Source organism: Littorina saxatilis, linkage group LG3 (genome assembly GCF_037325665.1).
Source record: "Littorina saxatilis isolate snail1 linkage group LG3, US_GU_Lsax_2.0, whole genome shotgun sequence".
In the NCBI taxonomy this organism is placed as follows: Eukaryota; Metazoa; Mollusca; class Gastropoda; order Littorinimorpha; family Littorinidae; genus Littorina; species Littorina saxatilis.
The window spans coordinates 71,838,101-71,854,588 of record NC_090247.1 but is presented as its reverse complement, the minus strand read 5'-3'; the positions used below and the strand labels follow the sequence as shown (position 1 = coordinate 71,854,588).

At 41.8% G+C, this 16,488-nt stretch overlaps 1 long non-coding RNA gene across 1 annotated transcript; it reads left to right on the top strand.

Moving 5' to 3' along the window:
- The first annotated feature begins 12,954 nt into the window (after nucleotides 1–12,954).
- LOC138963184 (uncharacterized) lies at nucleotides 12,955–15,359 on the top strand. The gene is made up of 2 exons (XR_011454743.1): nucleotides 12,955–14,230; nucleotides 14,271–15,359. It is a non-coding gene; the product is annotated as an uncharacterized lncRNA (long non-coding RNA).
- The last annotated feature ends 1,129 nt before the right edge of the window (nucleotides 15,360–16,488 follow it).

Below are 16,488 nucleotides of genomic sequence, written 5' to 3'. Positions count from 1 at the left end.
TGGGGGGGGGGGGGGGGGGGGGGGGAGTGGGAGGAGGGGGAGGGGGGGGGAGGAGGGGGAGGGGAGGAGTTGGTGCAAGGGAAAGGGGATTACAAGGTATAAAACTGAATGCCATTTGGAAGACAAGGTGATGTCTTTTTGGCTGAAACAGCGCAAGGGGTTGGACTAAATATGTTTTAGGTAAAGAAAAAATTCCATTGATCAAGTGACAGCTGAAAAGTGTTTGTGTGACTGGAATATATATTTTATTAAAAAAAAAGTCTGTGCTGAAGATGTGTGTTTTGGCTGAGATTAATATTTTAACATTTAAATTGTGCTCATATGTTTGATATCTGTTTTGAAAGAGTGATAAAGATTATGTGAAATGTGATATTTGTTAATGTCTTGTGCACAATACTGAAAAGGTTTGCTCTCATTTCTTGTAGTTTCCTTGGTATCAGGCCAGGCCTGGCAAGAGCAGCTAGAACCTGCTTGAGTGTCGAATGAAAAAGCTGTCAATAAAACTCCTATCTTGCTTGACTGGTGGAAATAGTTGGCTGAAATGAGTATTATACACCAACACACAACATTTGCTGAAAAGCCCCCTGCGGGTTAGGGGGAAGAATTTACCCAATGCTCCCCAGCATGTCGTAAGAGGCGACTAACAGATTCTGTTTCTCCTTTTACCCTTGTTAAGTGTTTCTTGTATAGAATATAGTCAATGTTTGTAAAGATTTTAGTCAAGCAGTATACATACATGTAAGAAATGTTAAGTCCTTTGTACTGGAAACTTGCATTCTCCCAGTAAGGTCATATATTGTACTACGTTGCAAGCCCCTGGAGCAATTTTTTGATTAGTGCTTTTGTGAACAAGAAACAATTAACAAGTGGCTCTATCCCATCTCTCCCCCCCTTTCCCCGTCGCGATATAACCTTGAACGGTTGAAAACAACGTTAAACACCAAATAAAGAAAGAAAGATTTGCTGAAAAATGAAGGAAGGGGAGGGAAGCAAGGTTGGGGAGAAGGAAGTGGAGTCTTAGAAACTAATAGTTAAGTAAAAAACCCACATTTTCTTTAGATCTGCTGCAGTGGAACACACCCTTTAAGACCTCGCTTGATTTGAGAAAACCAGGTCTTAAAAAGGAGGGAGTCTTGAAATGGAAGTAAATTGAAAAAGCAGGGTCTAGTTAGAAAGGACAGTCTTAAATTGGGGGTCTGAAAAAGGGGGTTTCTCTGCACAATTATGTGCTTAAAAGGTGGACATATTTTACTTCAATAAGAATTTATATGCCGCCGCCAACCAACAACATTTGCTGAATAATGGGGAAAGGGGTGGGAAGTAGAGTCTAAAACTACATTGTACTAGTGATCGACAAGAAGAAACTACATTGTACAAGTGATCGACAAGAAGAAACTACATTGTACTAGTGATCGACAAGAAGAAACTACATTGTACAAGTGATCGACAAGAAGAAACTACATTGTACTAGTGATCGACAAGAAGAAACTACATTGTACAAGTGATCGACAAGAAGAAACTACATTGTACAAGTGATCGACAAGAAGAAACTACATTGTACAAGTGATCGACAAGAAGAAACTACATTGTACAAGTGATCGACAAGAAGAAACTACATTGTACTAGTGATCGACAAGAAGAAACTACATTGTACAAGTGATCGACAAGAAGAAACTACATTGTACTAGTGATCGACAAGAAGAAACTACATTGTACTAGTGATCGACAAGAAGAAACTACATTGTACTAGTGATCGACAAGAAGAAACTACATTGTACTAGTGATCGACAAGAAGAAACTACATTGTACTAGTGATCGACAAGAAGAAACTACATTGTACTAGTGATCGACAAGAAGAAACTACATTGTACAAGTGATCGACAAGAAGAAACTACATTGTACAAGTGATCGACAAGAAGAAACTACATTGTACTAGTGATCGACAAGAAGAAACTACATTGTACAAGTGATCGACAAGAAGAAACTACATTGTACTAGTGATCGACAAGAAGAAACTACATTGTACTAGTGATCGACAAGAAGAAACTACATTGTACTAGTGATCGACAAGAAGAAACTACATTGTACTAGTGATCGACAAGAAGAAACTACATTGTACTAGTGATCGACAAGAAGAAACTACATTGTACTAGTGATCGACAAGAAGAAACTACATTGTACTAGTGATCGACAAGAAGAAACTACATTGTACTAGTGATCGACAAGAAGAAACTACATTGTACTAGTGATCGACAAGAAGAAACTACATTGTACTAGTGATCGACAAGAAGAAACTACATTGTACTAGTGATCGACAAGAAGAAACTACATTGTACAAGTGATCGACAAGAAGAAACTACATTGTACAAGTGATCGACAAGAAGAAACTACATTGTACAAGTGATCGACAAGAAGAAACTACATTGTACTAGTGATCGACAAGAAGAAACTACATTGTACAAGTGATCGACAAGAAGAAACTACATTGTACTAGTGATCGACAAGAAGAAACTACATTGTACTAGTGATCGACAAGAAGAAACTACATTGTACTAGTGATCGACAAGAAGAAACTACATTGTACTAGTGATCGACAAGAAGAAACTACATTGTACTAGTGATCGACAAGAAGAAACTACATTGTACTAGTGATCGACAAGAAGAAACTACATTGTACTAGTGATCGACAAGAAGAAACTACATTGTACTAGTGATCGACAAGAAGAAACTACATTGTACAAGTGATCGACAAGAAGAAACTACATTGTACTAGTGATCGACAAGAAGAAACTACATTGTACTAGTGATCGACAAGAAGAAACTACATTGTACTAGTGATCGACAAGAAGAAACTACATTGTACTAGTGATCGACAAGAAGAAACTACATTGTACTAGTGATCGACAAGAAGAAACTACATTGTACTAGTGATCGACAAGAAGAAACTACATTGTACTAGTGATCGACAAGAAGAAACTACATTGTACTAGTGATCGACAAGAAGAAACTACATTGTACTAGTGATCGACAAGAAGAAACTACATTGTACTAGTGATCGACAAGAAGAAACTACATTGTACAAGTGATCGACAAGAAGAAACTACATTGTACAAGTGATCGACAAGAAGAAACTACATTGTACTAGTGATCGACAAGAAGAAACTACATTGTACTAGTGATCGACAAGAAGAAACTACATTGTACAAGTGATCGACAAGAAGAAACTACATTGTACTAGTGATCGACAAGAAGAAACTACATTGTACTAGTGATCGACAAGAAGAAACTACATTGTACTAGTGATCGACAAGAAGAAACTACATTGTACTAGTGATCGACAAGAAGAAACTACATTGTACTAGTGATCGACAAGAAGAAACTACATTGTACTAGTGATCGACAAGAAGAAACTACATTGTACTAGTGATCGACAAGAAGAAACTACATTGTACTAGTGATCGACAAGAAGAAACTACATTGTACTAGTGATCGACAAGAAGAAACTACATTGTACTAGTGATCGACAAGAAGAAACTACATTGTACTAGTGATCGACAAGAAGAAACTACATTGTACTAGTGATCGACAAGAAGAAACTACATTGTACTAGTGATCGACAAGAAGAAACTACATTGTACTAGTGATCGACAAGAAGAAACTACATTGTACAAGTGATCGACAAGAAGAAACTACATTGTACTAGTGATCGACAAGAAGAAACTACATTGTACTAGTGATCGACAAGAAGAAACTACATTGTACTAGTGATCGACAAGAAGAAACTACATTGTACTAGTGATCGACAAGAAGAAACTACATTGTACTACTTTTGTTCTTTTCTGGATTTGCTAGCAGAGCTAGAGAGCATGTGACTAATGTTTCCATTTCTGCAGGAAAATTGTGCTTTTTACATTTAGTCAAGTTTTGGTTTTTGTTTACCATGGAAGATACTATGATCTGATGAATGTGAATGTGCCTGTTGCTGACGAAGAGACTTTGATTCTGTTAATGAATATATAAACATTGTACTTAATTGACACTCACACCCTGTATGTTATAGTGCACCGTCGATTCACGCTGGAATTCAGTGAAATCCAATATTATTTCCAGTAAGCATAAGGCATTTTGTAACTTGTGCACGCACAGCGCTGTCAAACACACAGTGCTAAGTTTGTAAACTCCGAAATGACACCATGCGTCTTTGAGCTCAAATTGCAAAAAAACGGAACAAGCCAGACTATTCCGTTTTTTTGCCCATAATGAGCAATTGAACAAGCTTTACGTTGGTACAAAAATCACTCTTGTAACTTTTTCCGGTTTTGAGATATTAAATTTTAAACAATGTTAAGTTATTTTATTCCGTGAGTGTACATGTATATACTTTTTTTTAGTTTTTGAGTCACTTGAGAAAATGTGACTCTATGTAATCGGTCAGTGTTAGTCTGTCCGGCCGGCCGTCCGGCCGGCCGGCCGTCCGTAGACACCACCTTAACGTTGGACTTTTCTCGGAAACTATCAAAGCGATCGGGCTCATATTTTGTTTAGTCGTGACCTCCAATGACCTCTACACTTTAACGATGGTTTCGTTGACCTTTGACCTTTTTCAAGGTCACAGGTCAGCGTCAAAGGAAAAATTAGACATTTTATATCTTTGACAAAGTTCATCGGATGTGATTGAAACTTTGTAGGATTATTCTTTACATCAAAGTATTTACATCTGTAGCCTTTTACGAACGTTATCAGAAAAACAAGGGAGATAACTAGCCTTTTCTGTTCGGCAACACACAACTTAACGTTGGGCTTTTCTCGGAAACTATAAAAGTGACCGGGCTCAAATTTTATGTGAACGTGACTCATTGTGTTGTGAATAACAATTTCTTCCTGTCCATCTGATGCCTCATATAATATTCAGAACTGCGAAAGTGACTCGATCGAGCGTTTGCTCTTCTTGTTAATTATTTATTTAAATTACTTTGAAGCCTACAGTGCAATGTTATTTGTTGGTATATTATTTGTGTCATATGTTTGTTCCTGCCAGTTGTGCTCATTGTTTTCCAAGCTTTTTAGTTTAAATTTAAGTTTCATTTTGCTAGCTCAGCTCACACACACACACACCACCCCCCCCCACACCACCCCCCCCCCCCCCCCCCCACACCCCCCCCCCCCCCCCCCCCCCGGGTATATTTTTGTGAACGTGTTGTGTTGTCCTGAATAAAACACGTTCACAAGAACCTCAACGTAACGTACAGCCTTTAGTGGACAAAGAAAAAACACGACAAAAGAAAATAAAGAAATAATGCTTTGACTTATCGTAGAATGTGACCAAGATGGTTTGTTGGAGTTCATAGTGTCGTAAAATAAAGCTGGTTCTCTTGCTGTGTTTTTCTGCTTTCAGCTTTTGTTTTGCAAGACAAAAATACGTTTATTGCGTTTCACCTATTTTGTACAGGGTAAAACCGAATTTTATGAACTATTTAGTAGCAATTGAGATAGTGATTAGGTGAAGCAGATTCAGTGCAGCCTTGGGTGTTTTTTATTTTTACATGTATTTCCTTTTTTTCTGTAGATCATTGTTATGCTTTTATCCTTGCTTCCATGGGGTTGCCTTCATGCGGCGGGAGTGTTTCCACAGAGCTACCCCACCCCTTTACTTCTCTTCTTTTGTCTTATTTCTGCCTTACCAGTCCTTTCACCTATATTTCCTTCCAAGAAAACTCTCCCTACTATTCCCTGCAGTTTTCCAATTCTTTTCTTGTTGTCTTATTTCTACCTGACTGGATCCATCACCTTTATTTCACTTACCAAAAGTCTTCTTTTCCACATCCTTATTTCTCTGCCCCCCGCATGTCGTAAGAGGCGACTAACGGATTCTGTTTCTCCTTTTACCCTTGTTGAGTGGTTCTTGTATAGAATATAGTCAATGTTTGTAAAGATTTTAGTCAAGCAGTATGTAAGAAATGTTTAGTCCTTTGTACTGGAAACTTGCATTCTCCCAGTAAGGTCATATATTGTACTACGTTGCAAGCCCCTGGAGCAAATGTTTTTGATTAGTGCTTTTGTGAACAAGATACACTTAACAAGTGGCTCTATCCCATCTCCCCCCTTTCCCCTATCCCATCTCCCCCCTTTCCCTCGTCGCGATATAACCTTTGTGGTTGAAAACGATGTTAAACACCAAACAAACAAACAAACATGTGGATGATTCTCTTGATTTGTATTTTGAACTCTTTGAATTGATGCCTTCTTGTACTGCAGCAAAGTGCAGTGTTGAAGCGTTATCAGTTGAGTGGTTGGAACAGTATTAAGACGTTGTGAGATGTGTCTGCAATATATGTGAACAATTGAGCTCACGTTTTGAACATGATACCTATAGCTGCATGGGTGAGATTTATTCTGTAAAATATTGTACATTATCGTTTGTTGCAAAATGATCTGATTTTTATCTTGTGGTTTTAGTTTTAGTTTAGTTTTTGAAATTGTAATATATGATGTGATAGCTGATGTTTTAACATCTATATTATAAAAATGCGTCTGTCTGTCTGTCTGTCTGTCTGTCTGTCTGTCTGTCTGTCTGTCTGTCTGTCTGTCTGTCTGTCTGTCTGTCTGTCTGTCTGTCTGTCTGTCTGTCTGTCTGTCTGTCTGTCTGTCTGTCTGTCTGTCTGTCTGTCTGTCTGTCTGTCTGTCTGTCTGTCTGTCTGTCTGTCTGTCTGTCGATCTCTCTGTCCTCCACACTGGTGATCACTAATATATCTTCAGCGCTTGTTGACCTGAAATTTGGCATCAGACTTGCCATGCCTATATACGACAAATTCTTGTGAATCACGTAAGCATTAGTTTTAAGCGAAACAAAGCGTGCATGTTTATGCGCTTGATGGCTGCATGTACGTTAAGCTCTAGCATTTGTTTTTTTCAAAGTCGCCTTAACAAAAATGATTCATTGGCACTCTCACTTTGAGGCTCAAGATGTATACTAACCAGCAGAATAATAATAAGATAATGAGAGTATAGAATAAAAGTCGATGTATTTGCTCATACTCTTGAACAGTGTAATTGTCTGTGTTCCTGGCCATTATAGATGTTCTTGAATGTTCTCAGTAACATGTTTTGTTCATGTTTGTTTTTCTCTAATAACTCGATGGGTGATAACACAAAATGTCAAGACCTCAGTCATCTCTTGCCAGGGATTCCCAAAAGCGGATTCAACTGTTTATCATATGTGACCCTCCACCACGGAATGAGTCGCATGTCACCGTTGCATGATTTTCATATGTTTACATTTTCCTAAAGAGTTTTTAATGCTCTATCCAGTGGTGAAAACTGTTTTAGAAAAGAGCAAAAACTTTTCAAGTTACAAGCCTGTGACTAAGGTGACCCTCAGACTGTTACCAGACATCCCCCAGACTTATATTAAGCCTAGCGCAGAACCGCGCGAGGTGACATGCGACTCATTCCGTGATGGAGGGTCACATATAACGAAGTGAGATGATAGACATACCGTCATGAGATATTCTTGCTTGAAGCTTTAGTTTATTTTGATGTAAGTAAGTAAGGCACTCAATTAGCACAGAGGTCCCCCTCTTTAGGAACTTTGATCCCCCTTCCCTGTTTTAACAGCCCTAAAATGGTTTTGAAAACCCCGGTTTTAAGACACACACACACACACACATACACACACACACACACACATACACACACACACACACACATACACACACACACTCACACACACTCACACACACACACACATACACACACACACACATACACACACACACACATACACACACACACACACCCACATACACACACACACACATCCACACACACACACACTCATACACTCACACACACATACACACACACACACACACACACACACACACACACACACACACACACACACACACACATACACACACACACCCATGACCCTAATGTTCCCGAATGTTTGCTCATAAGGTCAAAATGTACTGCCATTTTAAGACTCTCTTCCATTTAATACCGGCAATGACTTTCTCAGGGTTTTTTAAGGTCTTATTAATGGGGTGCTCACATTTGAGTTTTCTGTAGTCATATTGGAAATATGCTATAACAAAGGGGAGACCAAAAGCAACTGAGAAATGTTAAGTTTGCCGTAAGTTTGCAGTTGAATCCCCCTCCTAAGCCCTCCCCTCCAATTTAAGACTTCCTCCCGTTTAAGGCCCCGTTATCTCGGACTCATTGTTCAGATCCTCTGTAAATGTTCCCCTTGTTAAGACTCCCTCCTTACTAAGACCTGCATGATTTTCTCAGATTTTAGGAGGTCAAATGTGGGAACCGCTGTATGACCAGAAAGATGTACATGTATGAACATAGTTTTTGTGTGATGGGGTGGAGTGGAAAGGGGGGATAGGCCAGGAAGCATAAATGAGACGCCAAGACAGAGGTTGCGATAACGTGACTTTTACTTAACGTACACCAGAAGCAAACAGAAAGTTAACACCAGAAAGTTAACACCAGAAAGCTAACACCAGAAAGCAGTGTAGATTCTCCTCAGTGAGCACACTTGAAACAGTAAACACAAGAGCACAGGTATCGGAATCTAACACCACAAGTCGACTGATTACAACTTCGCGACAAATTTGGTCAGCACTTCGACCGTTCACGTCAACCGACACAATCGAGCAGCACACAGCTCAGTATCACAAATCGCGTTCTCTCCTCTAGCCTAAATGCTCAGTCTTTTAAAGGCTGGTCACTCCGATTCCCAATAGCCAATAGGAAAGATACCCGGTGTCAGACAACGGGGGGCGTTCTACTTAAAATGCCTGCCCAATGAAAGGGATCGTTAAAGAGGCAGAAATCGTTACAGAGGTGTCACACACCGGAAATATTACGCACACCGGATATGGCTCATTAGATTACAACCAGTTACAAAGAAGGGGGAGAGGGGTAAGAGACTAAAACCTCCAAGCCATGACCTGGCATCTTCTATAATGTACCCTGTCAAAAGAAATGACACCCACTTGACAAAACGCCGTCCAACGATACCCAGACAGTCCGGCGGCACATTACATAACGACCACCTAAATCTGGGATAAGAGGTTAGAAATGGATCCGGTCAAGAGTCTACCCTACGATAGTAAACACACAATCATCCTAGCGGGAGACACAACTTGGGTCAGGGGAAGATAATAGACAGGGGAGGCAACTGAGTCGGGCAGGAGATAATTACACAAAAAGACTGGATACGCCACTTGACTACATCCCCCCCAGCTCTATACCAACTGCGTCCTCGCAGGTACAGCGCCTCGGGAATAGCTGAAAATGACATCTATAAATCAAACACAAGTTCACCCAAGTGAAACAACAAATAAAATCAGAAACGGTACCGGATGACACTCACAGTCACCCAACCCATTCATACAAGACACAATACAACAGGCAATCAATAATCATAGTGTACACACAGTCTCTTAGCAGAACACGAACAGTCTCACAAATGACACATTGCCCACATGACAGCAGCACATTGTTTTCCTGACTGTTCACAATAGACGGATGGCGGGGTTATGACAGCGGCACACTTATTATATTACACACAAGTCCGTCTGTTCAAAATAAATAAAATCAAGTTAATCCCATGACTGCTCAGAACGACGACAATCTCTGCCGTATACGCTGTGAGCGGCGCACAGGCACAGCAGCTGGAGGAGGGACCAGAGGTTCTGGGTCTCTAGCCAGAGGCTGGTCTGGGACTCGCAGTACTGGCACTGGAAGCTCCTGAGCCCGAGGAACAGGTGCAGGGGCCGCTGGCTGCACCGGATGAGGCTGGACGGGTGGGGGGAAGACAGGGCGTGCGATGCAGACAGTGCCTCGGTCAGGGAATGTTGGGGTAGCAGGGACTTGGGGTAAAGGGGCAAGATTGAGCATGGAATCCCAAAATGTGACCTGCTGAGTGTCGTGTAGCTGCACGGGGACTGGCAGTGTCACATTTTGATGCTCTTCCTCTGTCTGGCAGCTTTGCTCACGGAGAGGTTGCGTGTTGGATGTTGACTGATGACTCACGCGTTTCTCACTTGGCTGTCTCCATGACAGCAGAAATCGTTACAGAGGTGTCGCACACCGGAAATATTACGCACACCGGATATGGCTCATTATATTACAACCAGTTACAAAGAAGGGGGAGAGGGGTAAGAGACTAAAACCTCTTCTATGATATACCCTGTCAAAAGAAATGACACCCACTTGACAAACCGCCGTCCAACGATACCCAGACAGTCTGGCGACACATTACATAACGACCACCTAAATCTGAGATAAGAGGTTAGAAAGGAATCCGGTCAAGAGTCTACCCTACGATAGTAAACACACAATAATCCTAGCTGGAGACACAACTTGGGTCAGGGGAAGATAATAGACAGGGAGTAAAAGAGAGGGACAACAGTACATGTAATCACCACTTGGCTACATCCCCCCCAGCTCTATACCAACTGCGTCCTCGCAGGTACAGCGCCTCGGGAATAGCTGAAAATGACATCTATAAATCAAACACAAGTTCACCCAAGTGAAACAACAAATAAAATCAGAAACGGTGCTGCTCACAGTCACCCAACCCATTCATACAAGACACAATACAACAGGCAATCAATAATGATAGTGTACACAGTCTCTTAGCAGAACACGAAAAGTCTCACAAATGACACATTGCCCACATGACAGCAGCACATTGTTTTCCTGACTGTTCACGAGGGGGTGGTTTAGCTGGGACTTAAGGGGCAGGACAAATTGAGCACAGAATCCCACAATGTTATCGGGTCAGCGTCGTGAGGCTCTACGGGGGCTGGGGCTGTCGCAAGCCGATGCTCTTTCTCTGTGAGCTGCTGTTGCAACAACGCTTCAAGGTCTTTGCGAATGTGTCCTGCTGCTTTCCGCTCAATCGACACCTCTTCACACTTGAAGACTAACCGCTCTCTAAGTTGGCGTATTTCTAAGTCCTTCTGAAAACGTTCATCCTGTAACTGTTGCTTGGCCTCCAGTTCCTTCTTCAGTCGGGTTTCTAATCTGTCAATGGAGGCCTTGTGCTTCGACGTCAGCTGTTCCTGTGCAGTCACAACCTCCTCTGTCTGACTGCTCTGCTCGCGTGGGGGTTGCTTGATGGATGTTGACTGCTGGTCTACACGTAGCTCACTGGGCTGTCTCCATGACAGCGGTTGTTGACTCCCATGACGCTTGGTAGGGCACCTGCTCTGTAGGTGCCCGTGGCGGTTGCAAAGCCAACAACGTGGCTTCGCGGACGGTTGCTGTTGACGAGGGGCAGCCGGCGGGCGTTGGTTCAGGGCAGCTCGAAGCTCTGCTGAGCTGACGGCGAGTTCGTTGACTGGGACCTGCAGCCTGCTTAACCCGGCACTCCTCTCTATGGAAACAGGAGTTGCTTGGTCAGCCACTACATCGACATCTTCCCTCATCCACCTGAGAGCTTCTGCACGGACTGCCGCAAAAGTGACAGCCTCACGCCCTCTCACAAAGCGCAGCAGATCTCGTCGCAGAGGATGCAAAAACAGTCCATGGCTGAAATGATCCCGGAGAGCATCATCCGTCAATGCATCAGGAACAACAGAATTAATCTTGACATGCAGAGACTGCAAACTGTGGGCATATGAAAGAAGGCCCTCCTCTTGTCCCTGGTAGCGCGTGAAGAATGATGAAAGCAACGAAGAACTGCTGGCGTGGTCACCAAACGTGTCCTGCAGAATGGTCAGGACTAGGTCAGCCGTGGCAGTTGCCTGAGGGGGGTGCAGGTTAATCTCCTTCTTGGCAGGCCCAGCAAGTGACTGGATCAGCCATTCAGCAGCCTCGCCGCCCAGCGCCTCCAGGTTGAAGTGGGCAATGATGCGACGAGCCTCTGTGACGTAGTCGTCTAGCAGACAGCCATCTTTGCTGCTAGTGAAGACAGGAAGCCTGGGAGGGGGAAACACCTGCCACTGGGGTCTAGGAACCCCGTCGACCGCCATCTTGGATGTGAGGAGTCCCTCCTACACTGCTTTCCCTGCTTTCTGGTGTTAAACTACGGCGTCTCTACTTCCTGAATCCTGCTCGCAGCGCCAGATGTGATAGGGTGGAGTGGAAGGGGGAGATAGGCCAGGAAGCATAAATGAGACGCCAAGACAGAGGTTGCGATAACGTGACTTTTACTTAACGTACACCAGAAGCACAGAAAGTTAACACCAGAAAGTATACACCAGAAAGTATACACCAGAAAGCAGTGTAGATTCTCCTCAGTGAGCACACGTAAAAGGAACACAAGAGCACAGGTATCGGAATCTAACACCACAAGTCGACTGATTACAACTTCGCGACAAATATGGTCAGCACTTCGACCGTTCACGTCAACCGACACAATCGAGCAGCACACAGCTCAGTATCACAAATCGCGTTCTCTCCTCTAGCCTAAATGCTCAGTCTTTTAAAGGCTGGTCACTCCGATTCCCAATAGCCAATAGGAAAGATACCCGGTGTCAGACAACGGGGGGCGTTCTACTTAAAATGCCTGCCCAATGAAAGGGATCGTTAAAGAGGCAGAAATCGTTACAGAGGTGTCACACACCGGAAATATTACGCACACCGGATATGGCTCATTAGATTACAACCAGTTACAAAGAAGGGGGAGAGGGGTAAGAGACTAAAACCTCCTCTATGATGTACCCTGTCAAAAGAAATGACACCCACTTGACAAAACGCCGTCCAACGATACCCAGACAGTCCGGCGGCACATTACATAACGACCACCTAAATCTGGGATAAGAGGTTAGAAATGGATCCGGTCAAGAGTCTACCCTACGATAGTAAACACACAATCATCCTAGCGGGAGACACAACTTGGGTCAGGGGAAGATAATAGACAGGGGAGGCAACTGAGTCGGGCAGGAGATAATTACACAAAAAGACTGGATACGCCACTTGACTACATTTGTATAACTTTGAGTAACCTGAGCCTGATGACAAGGAAGTGTGTGCACGATAGCTACTCTATATCAAGTTGAAGTGGGCAGATGTGTGTGATTTCAAGTCTTAAATGTATGTGTTCCGGCATGCGTTTGTGAATATGGATGTGGGAAACGGTGTGTGTGTGTGTGTGTTTGTGTGTGTGTGTGTGTGTGTGTGTGTGTCATGTGTGTGTGTGTGTGTGTGTGAGAGAGAGAGAGAGAGAGAGAGAGAGAGAGAGAGAGAGAGAGAGAGAGAGAGAGAGAGAGAGAGAGAGAGAGAGAGAGAGAGAGAGAGAGAGAGAGAGAGAGAGAGAATTGTGTGATTGTCTGCAAATATGTGGTTTCAAACTGTCATTTAATTCTGTATTATAACTCAGATGGCAATGTGAGTCACATGTTTATTGTTATTGTTTTAAGCACTTTGCCTTCTTTCTTCAGTTACATAATTGAATTTGTTGTGCAAGTGAATCATAATGTAATTTGCAAGCTACTCATGTATGTGTACGCAGCTTTCAGCAACCATGTACTCACATGTTGAAATTGGTCAACTTTCACAGTGTCTATGCATGTGCTGTATGTCATAATTTTGCGTAAAAGATAGTTTTACTGTAGTGCTGCTTTTTATTTTTAGATGCTCCCCATCGTACATAATAACTAACGTTCCTTTTGGTTCGGTCAAACCTGTCTATGACCACCTGCACCCAAGGGACTGATCAAAAGTTGTTACACTTACAGACAGGATGTTGTTATGAAAAGGTAAATCATACAGTGGACTCCCCCCCCCCGGCCCCCCCCCCCCTCCCCCTCTTTAAGACCTCCAAATATCTGAGAAAAAAAACTAAGGGAGGGGCGCATCTTAAAATGGAGGTTGTGAACAGAAAATAAATGAGGGCTCAGTCTTAAAATGGAGATTGTGAACAGAAAATAACTGAGGGAGGGAGTCTTAAAATGGAGATTGTGAACAGAAAATAACTAAGGGAGGGAGTCTTAAAATGGAGATTGTGAACAGAAAATAACTAAGGGAGGGAGTCTTAAAATGGAGATTGTGAACAGAAAATAACTAAGGGAGGGAGTCTTAAAATGGAGATTGTGAACAGAAAATAACTAAGGGAGGGAGTCTTAAAATGGAGATTGTGAACAGAAAATAACTAAGGGAGGGAGTCTTAAAATGGAGATTGTGAACAGAAAATAACTAAGGGAGGGCTCAGTCTTAAAATGGAGATTGTGAACAGAAAATAACTAAGGGAGGGAGTCTTAAAATGGAGGTTGTCAACAGAAAATAAGGGAGGGAGTCTTAAAATGGAGATTGTGAACAGAAAATAACTAAGGGAGGGAGTCTTAAAATGGAGATTGTGAACAGAAAATAACTAAGGGAGGGAGTCTTAAAATGGAGATTGTGAACAGAAAATAACTAAGGGAGGGAGTCTTAAAATGGAGATTGTGAACAGAAAATAACTAAGTGAGGGCTCAGTCTTAAAATGGAGATTGTGAACAGAAAATAACTTAAGGGAGGGAGTCTTAAAATGGAGGTTGTCAACAGAAAATAACTAAGGGAGGGAGTCTTAAAATGGAGGTTGTCAACAGAAAATCTGAAAAGGCAAGGTGTTAAAAAGTAGGAAGTCTTAATTTGGGGAGTCTTTACAGGAGGGTTCCACTGTATAGGAAAGTACCCTCACTGGTATGTGCTTCTTTGGGGTGGTCGTCATAGGCAGGTGGTCGTTTTTCACAGGTGGTCACCAGGGCAGGTTTGACTAAATTCAGACAAGTCTTTGTCACAATGCAAAATGTTTATTAAATGATTTTGTGCACAGTACAAAGTAAGCCACATATATGAGGTAATGAAACTTATTTTTTTAATTCTCATATTGGTTAAATCAAACTGTGAAATTGTGGTATCCATGCAGTACTGAAAGCTTGCCTCCTTAGCAACACAGTACCAACGTTTTTAAGATTTTTGACGTTACATGGATATTAATCATAACAATACACTAATACATCACGTGCCATCATTCCTAATTCTTATTCTTACCATCCTGATGAAGTCGGCGACTGTCTGACAAAAATTTGATGAAGAATTGTCCAAAACTGTTTTATTTGTTTATTTTTTTTATGAAATTCAGACGTAAGCTTTTCAAAATGCAATTTGATAGCTTAATTTATTCTCCAAGATTACGACATAATTTAATTTTATCTCTGTAGAGAAATTTGGAGTGCTGCAGACACAATCACATAAACACTGAGGGGACTATAGTGCAGAAATACAGTCATGCCAGTTCTTTCTATTGCAGCTGTTGATATCTCCTTTTGGGAAATATCTAACACCTGCTATCACTTAATCCCACATCTTACAATTTGTCCTTTGTATCATGTCCTACTTTTAGGGTGAAAATCTATATATATTTTTTTTTTAAAAGGTTAATTATTGGTATGTTTGTTTAATTATACACCAGATGAAACATTCAGTAGTACAGTGGAATCCACCTTTTGAGACCCAATAGGTTATGAACAGAAAATCTTTTTTTTTTTTAAACGGGTCTTTAAAGGGAGTCTTAATTCTTAAGTCTTGAGAGGGGGTTTCACTGTACGTTGACCTAGTGGTTTTTGGAGCTTCTTCTTCAGCGTTCCAGAATGTTCTGGTTACGTGTGAGCTCGTTTGCCCTTTTGGGTTCCCCAAACTATACTCTGAGAGCATAGTCAGCTTCACTCCGCTTTCGTTGAGTAGACATGCTGGGTATTTTCGTGTTTCCATAACCCACCGAACTCTGACATGGATTACAGGATCTTTTCCGTGCGCACTTGGTCTTGTGCTTGCGTGTACACACGAAGGGGGTTAAGTCACTAGCAGGTCTGCACATAAGTTGACCTGGGAGATCGGAAAAATCTCCACTCTTAACCCACCAGGCGGCAGCGACCGGGATTCGAACTCACGACCTCCCGATTAGGAGGCTGACGTCTTACCACCACGCCACTGTGCCCGTCTGGTTTTTGGAGCTGTAGTGGACAAACAGAAACAAATAAATTCCATATAACATGCATGGATATATACACTCATTTTATTTATTTTTCTGTCAACTTCAAAGACTGCTAGGTCGAAATACTGGTGAATGTTTTGTTTTTATGTATAATGAAACGTTCTGATGATTGTCCTTTCTTGTTTGTTTGTCTTTTTATTCTTGATTTTGGAATATCAGCAGTCTGTCCATTGGATTGCTTTTAATGTAGATAATTATATGCTGACATGCTTGCTTGTTGCTTTACAGGTCTTGCTAGATGCTAATTTATTTCATTTAACTGAAGTGATAACTGTGTCACAGTTTATTGGACTGATCCAATTGTGTTGAAATAAAACAAATGAGAAACAGATGATTTTGTGTTTTTTTGGTGAGAAATTAAGATGGTATTGTTTCTGTTGTAGTTGACTTTTTTGCCGGTGTAACACGAAAATTACTCCCACGAGATTTTTACTCCGGAGTAAACATTTCGTACGAAAAAGTTACTCCCTTTACGAAAAAAGCACTCCCCC